The following is a 19,006-nucleotide window of genomic DNA, read 5'->3' as shown; positions in this document are numbered from 1 at the left end:
CAGTGTTAACAGGAAGAAATGGTCGCAACTAATGCCATGCAGTTTCCATTTCTCTAGCTTTTGGGTGTAAATTCATACAATCCATTTAGTTGAACTGTTGAAAGGACCATACACACATTTGAGTAATAGTATTCAAATGTCTGGGCCTTCATACTAAACTAAGAAATATACTTTATGAAGTAGAACAGGAAAGTGGACTATGGTGATATGAAACTTGTTCATCTGCTGATGATGGCATGTGTGCACAGACATAGCAGTCTTTAATTTCAATTGTTTTAGTATATTCTTGTTCTAGTTTAGAATAAACATTCATTGAGTAATCTTAAATCATGTAATCTACAAATGTTTTCAACTCATCTTCATCTATACTTGGGTTAGTAGTTGCATTGCTAAATTCTACTACAGATGCTTCTCTGTCGGGTTTGAAGTGTATAACTAATAGCATTGCTACACCTACCAAGACTAGGAGTGTTAGTGAAATCCCTCAGAATATTTTGCATCTAGCTCTATTAACAGTACACTTTCCTCTATTTTCAGATCAAATACCAGTGATTTGTTTGTAACAGCGAGTTATGTATCTTGTGAAAGTTGAACAACATAAATATCTTCTTTTTCAGGTTAGCTTCTTCTCGAATTAGTTTTTTTCATTAGTCTTAAAATAATGATGTCGTTGTAACCCTACTATGTGTTATTCTAAAATGTCATCCCTACTCTTCTGCTGTTCCCTGGGACCTGGGTACTCTTCTTATTTTCTTTTCATTATTTTAGTAGTACTTCTATATAGCATGTCAATAAATCTAAGTCAAGTTTTTTTTCTTTTTGACTTTTGATGAATATCTTTAATAAGATACTCTAGATCTTTTTGATCTCCTGAGGAGTTTGTTTTGTACTTCTTCTGTGTCACTTATACCACTTGATTCTGCATCTTCTTTGATTGTCGATGGCATGTATTTAATTGGCACATGTTCAATCTAAATGTCATTCCTCTGCAAGCTTTTGGCCATCGGGCATCATGTGGATCACTTTCTGTCTCAATTTCAGAGCTCATTCCTTCTCCAGGATCCTCAAGATTTTCTGCTTGTCCTGTGACTGATCCAGAAGTCCCTTCCTCAACTTGGTTTCTTTGTTCTTCTCTAGAGACAACAGCTCTAATGCCACTTTGTGAGATGTCTGTCAGAGATTCTTCACCCATTGCTTCTTCTTGCTGTCTCTGACCAGGGATTGCTCTCTGCTGACTCTGAGTTTATAAAACATGCGGTGGTACACTACCAGTGTTCTTTGTTCTGGCTTCTAGAACATTATATTTTCACATGGATCTCTCGTTCCCTGGTTGTGTGAAGCCTGTACCCAGTTCAGAATTCCAGAACACTTAACTGCTGTATTCATGATCAGAAACATTTCATGGGGTCTTTCCAACGTGGCTCTAGACAGGACTTTCATGCGTGTTTCTTAACTAAGACCCAGTCTGCAGGACTAAGGTCATGCCACTGCTTCTGGTGTGGATTTGTAGCTTCAACTTGTCAAGAGGCAGAATGTACCACAACAACCAATCTTTCACAGTAATCAAGTACTATGTCATCTGTAATATTCACAAAGGAAAATTCATGGAAAATTTGCTGGTACTGCACATAATCTTATTGCTCTGCCCATTAGGATTTCATGTGGGGATAAACCAGTTTTTCTATATTTTCTGTGCTATTTCATGAACTTCAGGTGGTTCCGAAGGGGCAACGATATTCCCCAAATCCTCCTGAGGCTTAACTGGGGTAGACTCATCAACACTAGAGGTAAAGCATGAGGCCATTCCCCGAATTCTCCTGAGGCCTAACTGGGGTGAACTCAGCAAAACTAAAGGTAAAGTATAAGGCCATTTCAGTGAAGTAGAAGCACAAACTTTTGCTAAACTCTATTTAATCGTCCCACCATGCCATAAGCTTTTGGTCGATAAATTCAATGTAGCTTCCGTTCAACTTGTAATGCTGTACACAACATCTTTAGAATCTCACCATTAAAGTGAGTACCTCGATCTGACTCTAGAGAAACCAGAACACATACATTGGAACTATCTCCCTCAACAGTAACATTGCTACAATAGGACTATCATTTCTTCTTGTAGAGTAGACTTCTACCTATCTGGAGAAAATGAGATCACCGGGACATATCTCAGCCCATTACAAATAGGCGTTTTGATGAAGTCCATCTGCATCCTGTAGCAAGGGCCTCCTCATCTCCCTATGTAACTCAGTGTGACATGTGTTTGTGTAAGGGAAGAAAAGCAAAACCAGGGCACTCCAAAAGTCAATAATAAGTCCATATAAGTCAAGTTGCCGGAGATACTTTATTCCTTTGCAAGCAGAAAAACGAAATAGTGTTCACACGGTATATACATCCATAAATGAAGCAACAGAAAACAGCCAACACGTGTTTCGTCCTATCGGACTTTTTCAAGGCTCAGAAACTATGCACTCATCTCGGCAGCGTTATCATGCGCTGCGTGCGACCTGTACACGCAAGGTTTTCCCGCTTCCTTACTTTGGACGGGTGACCACTCAGATATATAACGACTTGGTTTGAAAGTTTAACAGAAGTATTCTTCGGACAGCATTTTTTCCTCCACCATAGTTTCTGGAGTGCCCTGGTTTTGCTTTTCTTCCCTTGCATTTTGTATCCACAGCACGTAACATAGGTGGTTCCTTGTGTTCCACTTGTGTTCTTGTGTACCTTTAAAACCTGTGGTGGTCGGGTTTTCATACCAGGATTGCACCATTTGCACTAATTTTACAGATGATATAAGACTCCCGAGCGCTTTGTTTCAGATGTGCAACGTTAGCATCAACCACCACCCTTCTTCTAAGTAACATGTGTTTGTGTGCCTACAATAATGTTGACATGTAACGCATTATTGACACACTTGTCCAACTCGGGGTCTGAAACTGGGATTTAAACACTATTACTTAAATGTTTGTACAATGGAATCCCTTCCTAAATGAGTTAGTACATGCAAATGTCATGTCATTGGTGATAGCAAACTGTATGGCAGTACTGGTGCTCCATCCACTGAAATCCAAACATTATATTCACATTTTTCACAACCTTCTCTGGACTTTTCCTGTTTCTTTGTGTCTGGTGCATTATCTTGCATTTGTCTCACTTCATCCCAAGTGTCAGCAACTCTCATCATCATTGAAAAGATATTTACTTCTTGAGATTCATTTGTAAAAGATCAATTAAATGTAAAGGCCACAATTATGCCATAGTGTGCTACTTTATCAACATACCTGTTTCCAAGTGTGGCATAACTATTGTTGGTTCTGTTTGCTGCACATTTCACCACAGCAATTTCATTTGGGAGTTGTAGAGATTCCAATAAATACTTAAAATGTTCCCCAGTTCTAATGGGTGAACCGGATGAAGTCATGAAACCTAGCTGAGACCACAACTGCCCAAAATCATGGACAACGTAAAATCTATACTGACTATATATATCCTCATCCTCAATTGGGCTGTCAACTTGCATGCTCTAGTCAGAACGCTCAATTCTGCTACTTGTGCTGAAGAAAATACATGAAGCCAAGAGGGCTTTATTATTTCTTGGATTATTCAAACTGCATAAGCTGCTCTCAAAGAACCCGCATCTGTTCTCAAGCATGTGCCATCCACAAATGGGACATAATCTGGACTTATTAATGGCTCATCTTTTATGTCTGTTTGGGGTTTACTGCAGATGTTCGTGACATCAAGGCAATCATGTTCAAAAAATTCAGGTCCAGCTCCTTTCAGGTAGGTAACAATGTGCTAGGATTCAATACCTGCCAACTTCTCAGCACAACTTTAATTCTTGCAGAAATCTGCTGCTCATATTTAGTTAGTTGAGAATTTGTTAGGTGCTGATTCTTTGTTCTTGTAAGCAAAACTTCACTTCAACAGAGTGAGGGAGCCTTACTGTTAATGGATGTCCCATTACTATATTTTCACATTTTTCAGGACTTGCACTTACAACAGCTACTGCTTTGAGGCAGCCAGGCAAAGCCATTGCTACAGGATGAAGGGTCACAGAAAAATGTGTATCCAGCTTTTTGGTATCCCCACGTATTTGTGTTAGCACTAGGAGATTGCATATCTCCCTCTCACTGCAAAACAATAGGAAATCATTTGAATAAAGTGGCGTTCCCAGTGTTGGGGCAGAACAAGGGCTTTCACTCAGCTTTGGGAACACTGGGAATGCATTTGTTGGCCCATGGGATTGGATCTGGTACATCTTCGTGTGTTAACCTCAGGAAAGGTTTTGCCACCAAAGAAAAGTTGGGTATTGTTAGAAATGTGGTCTTTGGTTGACAGTCAGGTTACCCCTGTCCAAGCAAGGACCCTCACTCTAGCCAGGGTAAAAGAGAATCACCCTCAGCTAACCCCTGCTTTCCCTCTTGGTAACTTGGCAGAGCAGTAGGCTTAACTTCAGAGTGCTAGGTGTAAAGTATTTGTACCAACACACACAATAACTTAATGTAAACACTACAAAATGACACAACCCCAGTTTAGAAAAATAGGAAATATTTATCTAAACAAAACAAGACCAAAACGACAAAAATCCAACATACATTAGTCAAGTTATGAATTTTTAAAGATTAAACTCAAAAATAGCTCTTAGAAACACAAAATGTTAACATGGCGTTGTGACGGAGTCGTTCCCAACAAGCCAACCCCAGCGGCGCTGGACACGGAGTTGCATAGACCCTCAAGTACAGTTCCTTTGGTGAAGAGTGAAAACAAGTCGATGCGCGAAGTCGGGGATCGTGGCGTCTTTGCGAAATGTTGGATCCGCGCACTTCGAGCGGCGCCAGTCACGATGTGGTGCGGCGACTGCCACGGAGTCACGGACTTCAGTGGGGCTGCAGCGGCGTCGGACCTGCGAAGGTCGTCGCGTTCCAGAGAAGATCACGGAGTCGGTTGCAGGCGGCGTCACCGGATTCAGCAGCGGCGTCGGTCCGAAGTCGTCCGAAGTCGTCCGAAGTCGATTTCCTTGGATTTTCCCCAGCTTTCCTTTCAAGGGCCCATGGACTGGATAGGGAACCACTTGTCAGAGCAGGAGTTTCTCCAGAGACTCCAGGTGCTGGTAGAGAGAAGTCTCTGCTGCCCTGAGACTTCAAACAACAGGAGGCAAGCTCTAAATCAAGCCCTTGGATATTTCTTCACAAGATGGAAGGTACACAAAGTCCAGTCTTTGCCCTCTTCCTCTGGCAGAAGCAGCAACTGCAGGATAGCTCCACAAAGCACAGTCACAGGCAGGGCAGCACTTCTCCTCAGCTGTTCAGCTCTTCTACAGGCAGAGGTTCCCCTTGATGTCCAGAAGTGATCAAAAGACTGTGGTTTTTGGGGTGCCCTTCTTATACCTAATTTCTCCTTTGAAGTAGGCCTACTTAAAAGTAAAGTCTCTTTTGAACGTGAAATCCTGTCTTTCCCAGGCCAGGCCCCAGACACTCACCAGGGTTCGGAGGCCGCATTGTGTGAGGACAGGCACAGCCCTTTCAGGTGTAAGTGACCACTCCTCCCCTCCCTCCTAACACAGATCCCTCATCAGGAAATGCAGACTACACCCCAGCTCCCTGTCTAGTGTGAGGTGCAACCAGCCCAACTGTCAAACTGACCCAGACAGGGAATCCACAAACAGGCAGAGTCACAGAAATGGTATAAGCAAGAAAATGCTCACTTTCTAAAAGTGGCATTTTCCAAACACACAATCTAAAATCAACTTTACTAAAAGATGTATTTTTAAATTGTGAGCTCAGAGACCCCAAACTCCACATGTCCATCCGCTCCCAAAGGGAATCTACACTTTAATCAGATTTAAAGGTAGCCCCCATGTTAACGTATCAGAGGGACAGACCTTGCAACAGTGAATTTTTTTTTTAGCAATATTTCACTGTCAGGACATATAAAACACATTACTATATGTCCCACCTTAACCATACACTGCACCCTGCCCTTGGGGCTACCAAGACCTACCTTAGGGGTGCCTTACATGTAAGAAAAGGGAAGGTTTAGGCCTGGCAAGTGGGTCGAATTTACAGTTAAAAGTGCACGCACAGGCACTGCAATGGCAGGTCTGAGACATGATTACAGAGCTACTTATGTGGGTGGCACAATCAGTGCTGCAGGCCCACTAGTAGCATTTGATTTACAGGCCCTGGCAAATCTAGTACACTTTACTAGGGACTTACTAGTAAATCAAATATGCCAATCATGGATAAACCAATTACATACAATTTTACACAGAGATCATATGCACTTTAGCACTGGTTAGCAGTGGTAAAGTGCTCAGAGTTCAAAAGCCAACAGCAACAGGAAAAAAAAAAATAGGAGGCAGGAGGTAAAAAAAGATTGGGGATGACCCTGCATAAGCAAAAAAGTCCAACAGGTATCCACTGTCAGCAGTAGCCAACATTTCCCAAAAACATCTTGACTTCTCTTTGTGTTTTAGGGGGAATTAATTGTCAAACTTGCTTCAACTCTCTCTCTCTCAAAGCTGCCCTGCGGATTAGAATCTCATTCTCTGACAGACTTTTCATGGTGGTTTCTGTCAGAAAACAGGTGCATAGGGCTAAAGGGGGGCCCCTCCACTGCCATGTATTTGGCATGGGCAGTGCAGGCCTCTCCTGCCCAGCACCCTTGCTTTGGGCTTTTGCTATTCCATAAATGGTGAGTTGGATAGACTCTCAGTTATTTCCCACAAGATTTCCTTCTTTAACATGTCGTTAATGATTGGGGTTATTCCTTCTATCACTTCAGGTGTCATTTGATAAGGTGATGTTCACGGAAAATTTGCATTTATTTTTATGTTTATTCTGACTGGTTCTACTGCTTTGATTAGCTTGATAGCTTTCCCTGTGAAATTCCACACTACTGGATAATCTGCAGATAAGTCTTTTGTTGTCAACATTGGATAGATTCCTTCTATTTCTTGTTGAGCAGTTTTAAAATATGCATCCTCATCATGCACCTGAAATTCTACTCCTTGGGGTCTGCAATAGATGGGGCAATTTAACTTACACAATACATCTTTCCCTTAAAGGTTTACAGGAATTGATTAACACACCTCAAACTGATAATTTTCTTCAAATGATCCTATTTTTCCAATAACTTGTTTTGAAATCACGTTTGTAGCTTGTAATTTTGCAACTTGGATCTATTTTCCAGAGAGAGGTAGGTCTGGTAATTCTGCTGTTCTCACAGTGGAACAGGTAGCTCAGGTGTCAATAAGAAATTACACTTCGTGGCCATTTACCTCGCCTTTCACAAATGGTCCACTGTGGTCTACCTCTAAGACTGCACCAAGCAAACAATTTGCCTCCCCTCTCAGGCATCATCCTTGAGACATACCTGAGTGTGACCCTTCAATGCCATCAAAATAGTATAGGACATTGTTGAACTGCATTCTGATTTTGCATCTGCATCATATTTTGATTCATTTTTGGCAACTGATTTCGATTTAGTCATGCATTATTTACATTTGTTTGAGGCACAGGTACAATTTGAGTCAGCTTTTGCATCGGTAATTGTGCCTTTTACATGGCAGCACTCTTCATCATTTGATTTGCACCCTGTAACTGATTACTGTTCATTCTATCTGGATTTAGCCTACTTTTGTGCTTCCTATGCCCCACCCAGTTACAAAGATGACAAGCTGTCAAATACTGGAATTTTTTATTGGTGTGGTCAGTGTCACTGGACTCAGAATCGACTGCCATTGGGATTCACCAACTCAGATCAGAATAATATGTATTGAAGTCTGCACAAAGGAAATACCTGTAAAGAACTAACAGGAATTATTATCTGATCACTGATTGTGCAAAAACACAACACCATCATTCAATATTACATCACATCAAGATGCACATCATGAGTTACAAGAATTATTAATTTGCAAATAAATGTCCCAACATATTTCTCCATACATTGTGCAATGGTATTCAAACACTCAAAGTCCAATAATACACAAACAATGTACTGTTCCCAAAGTTCAATAGTTCAAAGAGAGATTTCAGAATAATTGTCTGAGATTGATTTGAAAGAACTGGCCATGTCAATATTCACTGTATGTATATAGCGCTCTAAGTAAAGTCTTGTAAGTGCTTGTGATCATTTAACCCAAATGCTGAGTTTGTATAGTTGTAAGAAAGAAACAATCTCCAAGATTTTTATTTAATGCGCCTTTACCTTGTCTCTGTGGCCGTTAATGATTTGTTTCCGAATACCTCATTAATGCATTCTTTTTCTCTTTCTGTCTTTTTTTGTGTCTCTTTGTTTTGTAGGACGTGAAGTGTTGGTGATCAGGAATGCAGACTGTGTACATTAGAAATGGGATGAAGAACTGGAGCTGGAAGATGCTAAGAGAAGAGTCATGGAAGTCTGGACTGCCCACTGGAGATGGGGAGCAGCGGAAGTGAGGAAAGTGAGCTGGAGCAGCCATATCTCTGGAGCAGGTAAGTGAATTGATGCCAAAAGAGTCTAAGCAGGCAATGTTCTTGGGGAGTGTTTTTTATGCCTGCCACCCGCACTGGTGCAAAAGGCACGTATTGAGTGGTAGCAATTTTTTCAGAAGAACCAGCTAGTGACCGTTGACTGATGTAGGCGTGTTGCACCTTTTCTGATGAAGTCAGATTCTCTCAGAGGAGTGATCTCCTTACTTTCAGAGAGTTTCAATTTCCCCTCTGGTCTTCAGGGACCTCGGTGCTAGCAATGACCTTGTCCTTTTTGGGTTTGAACATGCAGACACGAGCAAAAGACCCAGTCTGCCACAGTAAATACATAGATTTGCTTTACAGCATCTATCTTGTTCCTCAACTGACAAAGGATCCCTAATTACACCTATTTGCATGGGTTCTGATTCAGATATTTTCTCATTTGTGTCTCTTTTCTCAACCTTCAGAACTACAGCCCTAGTATCACTTTGGGCTCTTTCTGTCTGTTGTTATTTAACTCTGTGATCTAGCTTAAGGACTAGGTCTTAAAATTCAGCACAGTTCTCTGATGTAGCTCTACAATGTATGCTAAGGCCTCTTTGAGATCATCTTTCAGACCTCTGTAGAATAGGGATGTACACTTTTCTTCGGGCCAATGAGTTTCCGTTGTGGGGTGATTAAAGGAGCTTATGTACGTTAAGGGATCATTGGAACCCTGTTGCAGTGACACTGAATTGTATGAAAACATGTTTTGTAAAAAGCTAGGTCATGGCTGCCTTGAAGGCTGTGAAGGTAAAAAAATAGAGTCATTAGTCTCAATTAAAGGAATAGACCAGTTGGGCAAGTAAGAAATCACAAAGGAAACTTTAGCTGCATTAGTCATGAATATTTGAGGCTTATGTAAAAAATTTAACTGAGATTGATTCATGAAGGCAGCAAAATGTGCACCGTCCCCAAGAAACCTTTCAGGGTTTGCCAGAAGTACTGGGGCAGGGGTCATGACTGTGATGTACAAGTTCTGATCTGACTGAGCTGCACATGAAGGTTATGGAGTTTGAATAGGACTTCCCCCTGACTTTAATGGGCTAAGGACTGTCTGAGGTTGTGTGGGATCTCTCTGATACGTGAAGGGTTTGTTACAAGTTAATGCCCCTTTTAATTGTTTGTTCTCCTCCTTGAAATTTTGGATTTTCATACAGAGGCAATGTATGATATTAGTTAACCATTCAGTATGAGAGGGGGTTCCTGCTAAGGCTTGGACTAAATCATCCAAAAGGAACACTATATTTTGTAGCTTAGCCTTCTGTTGTGAGCCACTCACCTGTACTCTAGGTCGTTTTGATGGGGTGATGATATTCCCTGAATCCTCCTGAGACCTAACTGGGGTAGCAGTCCGCTAAGAATACCACATTCAAGGCAAAGAGGGGTTGGTAATAAGCAAAAGAAATACCAGAATTTTCTATAGGTCTGGTCCGTGTCACTGGACTCAGGATTGACTGCCGTCTGGGATTCACCCACTCAGATTTCAGGATATTATCCATTCAAGGGTTTACACAGGAAATACCTGTAATGAACAAACAGGAATTATTATCAGATCACTGATTGTGCAAAAACACAGCACCAGTATTCAATAATATATCACATCACGATTCATATCATGAGTTGTAAGAATTATTAATCTTCAAATAAATGTCCCAACATATTGCTCCATAGGTTGTGCAAGTTTCCTGTGGAATTCAAAGATCTAAAAGTCAATAATACACAAACAATGTACAGTTCCAAAAGCTCAAGCATTCAAAGAGGATTTCAGAATAATTGACCAAGATCGATTTCAAAGAACTTGTCACGTCTATAGTCACTGTATTTATAGAGTGATCTAAGTAACGGACTGCAAGCGCTTGTGATCGTTTAACCCAACTGTTGAGTTCATATAGTTATAAGAAAGAAACAAACTCCAAGAGTTTTCTTCACTGCGTTTTGTCTTGTCTCTGTGGCTGTTAATGATTTGTTTCTGAATACCTCGTTAACCCCTTCAATGCGGGCGTCGGCCAGTGGCCGACACCCGCACTACCTCCCTGGTGCGGGTCACGACCAGTGGCCGACACCAGGGAGGGGGTGGATTTTTTTATTTTTTTTTTGCTCCCATGGAGACACGGAAGCTGTTATTTTCTGTAGGAAAACCTTGTAGGATCTACACAAATGAACCCTTGCTGAATTTAGAATTTTGTCTAGTTTTCAGACATGTTTAGCTTTCCGGGATCCAGCATTGGTATCACACCCATTCCTGTCACTAACTGGAAGGAGGCTGAAAGCACCAAAAATAGTAAAAATGGGGTATGTCCCAGTAAAATGCCAAATTTGTGTTGAAAAATGTGGTTTTCTGATTCAAGTCTGCCCGTTCCTGAAAGGTGGGAAGATGGTGATTTTAGCACCAGAAACCCTTTGTTGATGGCATTTTCAGGGAAAGAACCACAAGCCTTCTTCGGCAGCCCTTTTTTCCCATTTGTTTGGAAAAAACGAAATTTTCACTGTATTTTGGCTAATTTCTTGGTCTTCTCCAGGGGAAACCACAAACTCTGGGTACCATTAGAATCCCTAGGATGTTGGAAAAAAAGGACGCAAATTTGGCGTGGATAGCTTATGTGGACAAAATGTTATGAAGGCCTAAGCGCGAACCACCCCAAATAGCCAAAAAAGGGCTCAGCACTGGGGGGGGGGGGAAAGGCCCAGCAGCTAAGAGGTTAATGCGTTATTTTTCTTTTTCAGTTTTTTCTCTCTCTCTCTTTTGTAGGACTTAAAGTGTCAGTGACCAGAAATGTAGACTGCACGCAGCAGAAACGGGATGAAGAACTGGAACTGTAAGATGCTAAGGGAAGAGTCACAGAGGTCTGGACTGCTGACTGCAGATGGAGCACAGCTGAAGAGAGGAAAGTGAGCCAGGGTAGCCGAATCTCTGGGGCATGTAAGTGGATCAAAGCCAAAAGAGGCTAAGCAGGAGCGGTTTATATGCCCGCTTATCGCGCAGGTGCAATATGCACCTGTAGAGTGGTAATGGTCTTTTCTGAGGAGCCGCTAGTGCACGTTGACTGATGTTGGGATGTTGCACATTTTCTGATGGAAGCAGTTAAAACCTGTTAGCCATGAAAAAGTGAGATCAACGGTTTGAGGTTAAATAAAATGCATAGTGTTCTAAAACCTATTACAAGTGATGCTTTAGTGAAGACATACCTGAATGAAAACATGTTCAATGCTTCTTACAAACGATACTGAAGTGACAACATGCTTGAGTGAAAACAACTTTCACAGAAGGTGAACTCATACAATCAGTAAACTGAGCACGTGCTACCAACTGGGAAGTAGGCATTTACAAACGGAATACAATCAAATAATCAGTGGAGGGGAACCACATAATGGTCGTTAAGACACGCAGTAGTATATGTTGTCGTGCTAGTGGGGAGATTTGAGACATATACTACTTCTTAGTCTGATTACCTCTTATCTTCTTCAACAAAGCACATATAACATATAAACAAAAAGCAATGTACTTCAAAACAACAATACAATCACATTCATAAATCATCACCATTTCAATGCATCACTCTATTGATACTCAAACCAGTCAATTTCACCAGTTTCTTTAACTGCAAACTGAAACCACTAGAGGAACGGCACTCATTGGGTCTTTGCAATCGGGTTCTAGGCAATTGGGTGCCGTCTAAATTTGGGTGCTTATTAATTATTACAGCTTATTTTCCTTCATCTTTTAAACCTTATATCTACTAACAACTTTTTGGAATGTTGAGTTTCCTGAATTTCATTTAATCTCCACAGCTCTTAGACTACTCAGTATGGGACCTTTGAAATAAGCAGGGTAAATAGGAAACTGCAATTCAAACACCAATACAAGTTCATAAATTTTCAGGAGTCAATAATGAGAGTTGTAGTTAAATATTTAAGGTTTTAACAATCATTTGTTATTAGATGGTTTTCTTTATTAATGAAGCGTAAGTTACAGAAAATAGCATAAAGCTTGTCCCATATATCCCATCCCTATTCTACAATTCAGAAAAATACACTGAAGACAAATAACTCCTGAACGGTTTCTTGTAGAAGAGCATTCAAGGCTCAATAATAGAAAATCACCTGAGCCAGGGAGTATCAGGCAATGTAATAGAAAATAAAAAAATAACAAGTATCTGAGATTCAGTCTAGCCAGTAAATATGTCAGCCTCTGGAGATAGAGAAAGAGAATGATTTGAAGATTCTCAAAGCTCCAATCTATAAGGGTTCCCACTGTTCTTTCCCATGGACACTTTTATATGGAATACATTGATACAACAGCATAACAAATGTTTCAGATAAGTTGTACAAACAACCAATGAAGAAAGCAGAGCATTGTGATACAGGAATGGTTTCCATCAAGAAGTCAAGTTTAAAAAAGAGAGTTCTAAATACAAAAAAAGAGTTTCTAGAAACTTTAACTACTCTGCAACAATTCAAATTCCTCTCACACGCTTATGTTTCTAAAAGAAAGGACAGCTGTGTAAGTTTTATGTATGATCATATTAAGTCCTCTCCTTTCACACACATTTTCATACTATTTTTATTCATAAAGAAGCAGATTTAAGATTAGTTTAGCAGGCTTTTAGATTCCAATACATGTCAAGTGGTTAAAAGGAATAGAAGAATATAACTTTCTTTGCTAGCATAGTAAGTTTGGGTCATGTGCAGCCGTGCAAAAGTCACAGTAGAAACATTTCTGCTGAGCTAAATTTGTTAATGTTACAAAATCAAGCAAGTCAAGCAGGTGTAATGTCATGCAGAGTTCAGAAAGGAAAATGCATGTTTAAAACGCTGCATCTGGTTATGGCTACAATTCACTCATACAGGTTATTAATTAAATGGGATTTATTTTTACTCGAAACGGCTAACTCAACTTTGCCAGTTAAAGTACTTTCATTTCCATTGGTGCTAGGGGGCATATCTGAGCCCACTGAGCATCAATTTCAATGGGAGACGTACAGTTGAAAAGGGGAGAATCTCTTCTTTCCAAGTGGGTCCCTGCTTTGGGATAGATGCAGGAGGGTATTTCCAAAGCCGGGATCCACCACTAGACACCAAGGAGGTGGGAGTAGCCCTTTGGGTAAGGACTTTTGTTCCCCCTGATTATTTTTTAATTGATTCAAACTTTCTGCCTCCCTGGGGGCCAATGGGGGCAATAACCCTCAATATGCCCCCGGGGGCAGAGAGCCCACTAGGCCCTGGGGATACTATATTTTTTATTAGAAAAGGGTGGAGGCATAGTCTTTGCACCACCCCTGGGGACGGATGAGGGTTATTACCCAGGGCGAACAGAAAGCCCACTAGACACATGGGAATTATTGTTTTTTTTAAAGAGGTGTGGGGGCTGGCCATAATGAGCATGGCCATGCCTCCACCCCAAATAAATGCGGACTCAAGTCTTTCTGCCCCTTGAGGGCAGATGAGGCAATAGCCCCTGACCTACCCCCTGGGGGGTGGGGAGAAAGTCCACTAGGCACCAGAGATTATTTCGTAGAAAAGTTTAGAGGTGGGGGCTGGCCAGAAAGGGACAATTCCCCAACCCCTCAAAAATGGGCACAGCCTTTCTGCCCCTCCTGGGGAGCAGATGGGGGAATTAGCACCAATCTTCCCTCTGGGTAGGGCAGAAAGCCCACTAGACACTAGGGAATATTTGTTTTAAAGAAGAGTGGAGGCTGGCCGTGCACCCATCCCCAAAAAATGGGGACATATGGGGTAATTACCCCTGATCCACCCTTGAGGCAGGGGCAGGCAGCCCACTAGATGCCAGGGAATTAAAAATAAAATATAGAGGGGTGGGGCTGCCCACCACCATGGGCATGTGTATGCCCCAGTCCAACTGGAGGGGGCATTAGTCTTTCTGCTCCCCTTGTAGACTAAAGCATCTCATCCCATTGGCATACATGAGGACATTAGACTCTTTTGGATGTTGTTTTTATATATGGGCCAGGAGAGCTTGGCTTGCTCTCAATATTATCCCACTTGCAATGGTTAACGGCTGGTCTTTTTGGGCATGGTAGACTGTCACCCGGAAATATCCAAGAGACCCAGAAACTTCCACGAACTAGACATCTGGGGGTGTCCACGGTGGTATACTTCACTTGCACCGCACACCATTTTCTTACCCACAATGCCCTGCAAACCTTCAACTTTGCATGAAGTCACGCATTTTCCCTATATTTCTGTGATCGAAACTCTGGGAATCTGCAAGAATCTAAGCAATTCCAACCACCCTACATTGCCCCACATGTGCCGATATAAACTTTGCCCCACTTGTGTGACTGGGCCTAACACCAGTGACAGGAACATATCCAACCAAAGTTGATGAGAGTCTTCATGCAAGGGCTCCAATTGTCCTTGGTTTGATCTGCAGGAAAACCCACATCGCATCTACAGCATCCTTGACCATCTTCGGCATCCTTTATCTATTGCATCAGGACCACTTCCACAAGTATCCATTGAAAAGGGGATAATGTGCCTGGAATTGAATGGACACTGCTTCATTTGTGGCAGTAACTGATTCTGAGAATGTTGCTGGCCACATGGCTGGCTCCTTATTGGAGTTGGTCACATAAATTGACTCTAAGCGACCACTGCACAACTAGCCCAACATTTTGGTGAAAATGTTTTTAAGTGTCAAATTAATTGAGTTCACCTATGATTGTTCGTGGTCGAGATAAATGCTTTTATGTACTATATATGTAAATTCTATATCTCTGGAACTCTCTGGTTGATCTTTTTTATTGAGGTGTCTAAAATTGATGCATAAACATACAGCCTATTTTTATAAATCTTTCTTCTTCAAATGTTTTGGTGCTGTTTAAACGCTTTACACTTTTTACTTTGTGTATGCTTTGCTGCTCCCCAGAGCCATAGCTCCCCACGGGTAAGGTAAAGGTTTGACAAATTAAACCTACAGGTCTTGAAGGGCGTGGTCAGTATATTACACAATGAGGTTGCTAATCTACACAATAAAACACCTCATTTCCTTGAGCAGTGGCCGAGACTATTTCAAGCACATCACCCATCACTTTTTACTTTACTTCAAAACATTGTTGTTCCTTTTCCTACCATTGACTTGAGACATTGTCATTCACATCTCATCTTAGATGAGCCTACAGTCGATTGGCTCGCTCACATCTTTCTATTGGCTTTTTCTGTGTTGTTTCGCCTACTATGGAGTCCTTGCAATCCATTGATTGAGAAATTATTTTTTGTATGCCTTTCCCTTTTTCTCTGTTGACCACTGTTCACCTGCTCACTTTTCCCTTCCTGTACTTACTGTCTTACAACTTCTCTCTCTGCTACAACCAATAGTATCCCCCCACTTCACAGTCCTCTCCCCTTCTGCTTATCCAGTACACTCCCCGTTTCCTCTCTCTGTGCTTCACTTGAGCCTCTTTCACACTGTTCTCACCCACAATATCACTCTCCATCTGATGCTATAGGCTTTTCTAATGTTTGCATATTTGCATTGATAATGGCAATATCAGTGTCCTTCCATCTTAGAATGGTAATTTCGTTCATAGAAACTACTTAAAAGTGTAGGAGAGTGTGCATGTGCACATATGTATTCTCATTTTTGAGTGTTTTATAACAAAAAACATTCAAAAATGGCCTTCCACAAGTGCTCATGCATGCACATTCACCGGTGGTTTTCTTTTAATGTGTTTTTGGTTTAAGTACCAAAAACGATTCCAAAGCATTGAAGCATTGACAGAGTTAATAGTTTAGTAGCAGTATGCTATAGGTTAGATTATTTGGCTGTACTAATGCTTGTTCGCCTACAGTGTTTTACTATGGCCCACTAGCGTGGCAGCATTTCTCAATCTTGAAGACAGCTTCCAAAGCAAAGAAAGATTGTTCACATTGTGTTCCTCTTTGACTGAACCTGAGTAACAAAGTTTGAGGTACAGGATATTCAATTAACAACTTTGGCTGTATTACACAATATGGGGGTGCAACAGGCATTTGAATCTACTTTTTGTGCCAAAGGAGTACTTTGATATTAAGGAAGGGGCTGTAGATGCTTTTGCCACTCCTTGTGTTATAGGACTGCGCACTGGTGTATTCCCTCACGTGCATGAGGCATGGCCCATGAAAATAATGTAATCCCTTTTCTTTTGTGTCTGCACCATATTAAAGACACAAATGCAAGGGTAAACAAGCCATTGGGAGGTACACTAAATGTGAGTCACATATGAGGTAGAGCACAATCAGTGTGCTCCATGAGGACACCCTTAGAGACAGGGTGCAGGACTCCAGGGTTCTCCAAGATATGATACTAAAGGTTGGTGCAGTCACAAACCATTTTTTCTAAGGGCTGCCAGTTCCACAACATTGTAAATGCATTTTTCTTCCTTCACAGAAATCAAATGAACATTGAAGTCGACTGACCTTTTGACCCAGTAAGATGTATGGTGAACCATCAGAAATTACTTCAACATCATCCCAATAATTTAGACAGAATGACCAATGTGGCCACCAAAGTAAAACTCCAATCAGGAATATAATTCAAAGCTTTAAGACAAACACAAACTCAAAGTCATGTAGACTTTGCGTAAAACCAAGTTATAAAGATTCATATTCATCAAGAGTTACCCAACGTGATGAAATAAGTTCAGGCATACTAACATTAAGAAAACTAAACATTCAAGAAGAGTTATACAGAAAGTCAACAGGAATATCAGAGACACAGAAATCACATGGTGCTCAGATTGCACAATCATTTAGTAAACTCAAATTCAATCAAGTCAATAATCATTGACTCTGCACAGGTCAACCCAACAGCTTATCAAATTAGGGACATACATGTGTGGTGAGTAACTCATGCGGGCAAAATACAAAAATACAAAAAGGGACAAAAATCATTAGGGAAATAGAATAACTTGGGTTACAGAACACTAACTAAAAATAAATATAAAATAAGCGTCAGCATGGTAACTTAAAGGGTATGTCAAGGGGCAAGGCAAATGGCAGAGAGGAAGATACCTCTCCAAGAGATACAGAATTCAGGGGAGAATCTTCATCAGCAAAGCATTAGGTCAGCAAGACATCTACAAACATCAGGAGACATCTGGGGAACTGAGCAAAGTTCGATCAGCAGTGACATATTAATCCACATGAAATGTTTCAATTGGTCTCCATGGATAAGTTCATCTTACCATTACCAGGGACATCATCCAATTAACTCACTAGCAAACTTCAGGTTACAACAGTCTGGTATTTTCTCAGGTCTGTCAAGAGGATATCTCCTCTTTCTGCGTGACTTCAATGGGATTGAAACAAAGGTATACTTAATGCAGTCCATGTTCCTCCACTATTAACATTTCAAGGCGAAAGAAGCAAGCTCATCCTTTACAGTTAGACAATAGGCTTTTCACAAATAGGACTTTGCTTCTCATGTGAAAGAAATCTAAAACAAAGCTTCACATTATGAAAAAAAACAATTCAGCATGATTACATGACTGTGAAATGCAAGCTCTGTATGCATTATTTATGCTAACATAAGAAAATTTAAAATACCTTGGAAAAATACTTGATAATAAAATACACATAATATGCAGACTTATATATTTATCATTAAAAATACATCACCGGTGTAAGTAAACCATTTCATTATGTATTGTAAAAACTTTGTAATTGCATTGCATTAAGTACACATGAGAAGGGAATTTTCTCATTTCTGCACGGATCTTTAAAATCCTAAAACACTCAATAATTTTTAGAAATATAACATTGCTTCAAGGTGCACACACAGTCTAGAGTCTAAGTTACATTTTAACATAGCATTTAACTTTATAGCATGTGATTAAATTAGAAATGCACCAATGTAGAGTTTCAAATACAAAGTGCACATTTAACATGTGTGTCAGTGCAGCTTTCTACATTTTTGACTGAAACTTGCCACAGTCTCCTGAATTCTATAGCACAAGGAACAGAGCTATCATGTATGCTCTATCAACACTCAAAGATGAACTGTTGTTGCACTGAAGGGTTGCACTATCCCTCTACAGGCACTAGTTTACTCATTCATAATTCAGTGCACGGGATCAGTAGGGTACTGTACCTGCTGCATTAACTTACTTGACATAAGTTGGAGACAGAGGTGCCTGAAAGGCTTTGTGACTTAGGGCCTGATTTAGAGCTGGGTGGACAGGTTACTCAGTCACAACGGTGACAGATATCCTGTCTGCCAAAATGTAAATCCTGTTATATCCTATGGGATTTATATTTTGACGTATGGTATATCCGACACTGTTGTGATGAGTAACCCCTCTGACAAACTCTAAATCAGGCCCTTAGTAGTTGAGTTGCCAAGTTGAACAGAGAAAGATGAGACTACAGTGTGCAATTCTGAAGTTTGTGAGTCTTTCTGTGCCTTATGCTCTGTACCTGGCTGTAGTCAGTCAGAAAAACTTGCCTGCCAGCTTTGTGTCAATTAATGTCTGAATAATTCCAAACTGTGGATTCTGTGGCAAGTGTGGAAA

This window comes from Pleurodeles waltl, chromosome 7, assembly GCF_031143425.1.
Source record: "Pleurodeles waltl isolate 20211129_DDA chromosome 7, aPleWal1.hap1.20221129, whole genome shotgun sequence".
NCBI classification, from domain to species: Eukaryota; Metazoa; Chordata; class Amphibia; order Caudata; family Salamandridae; genus Pleurodeles; species Pleurodeles waltl.
Note: the sequence above shows the minus strand (reverse complement) of the source record.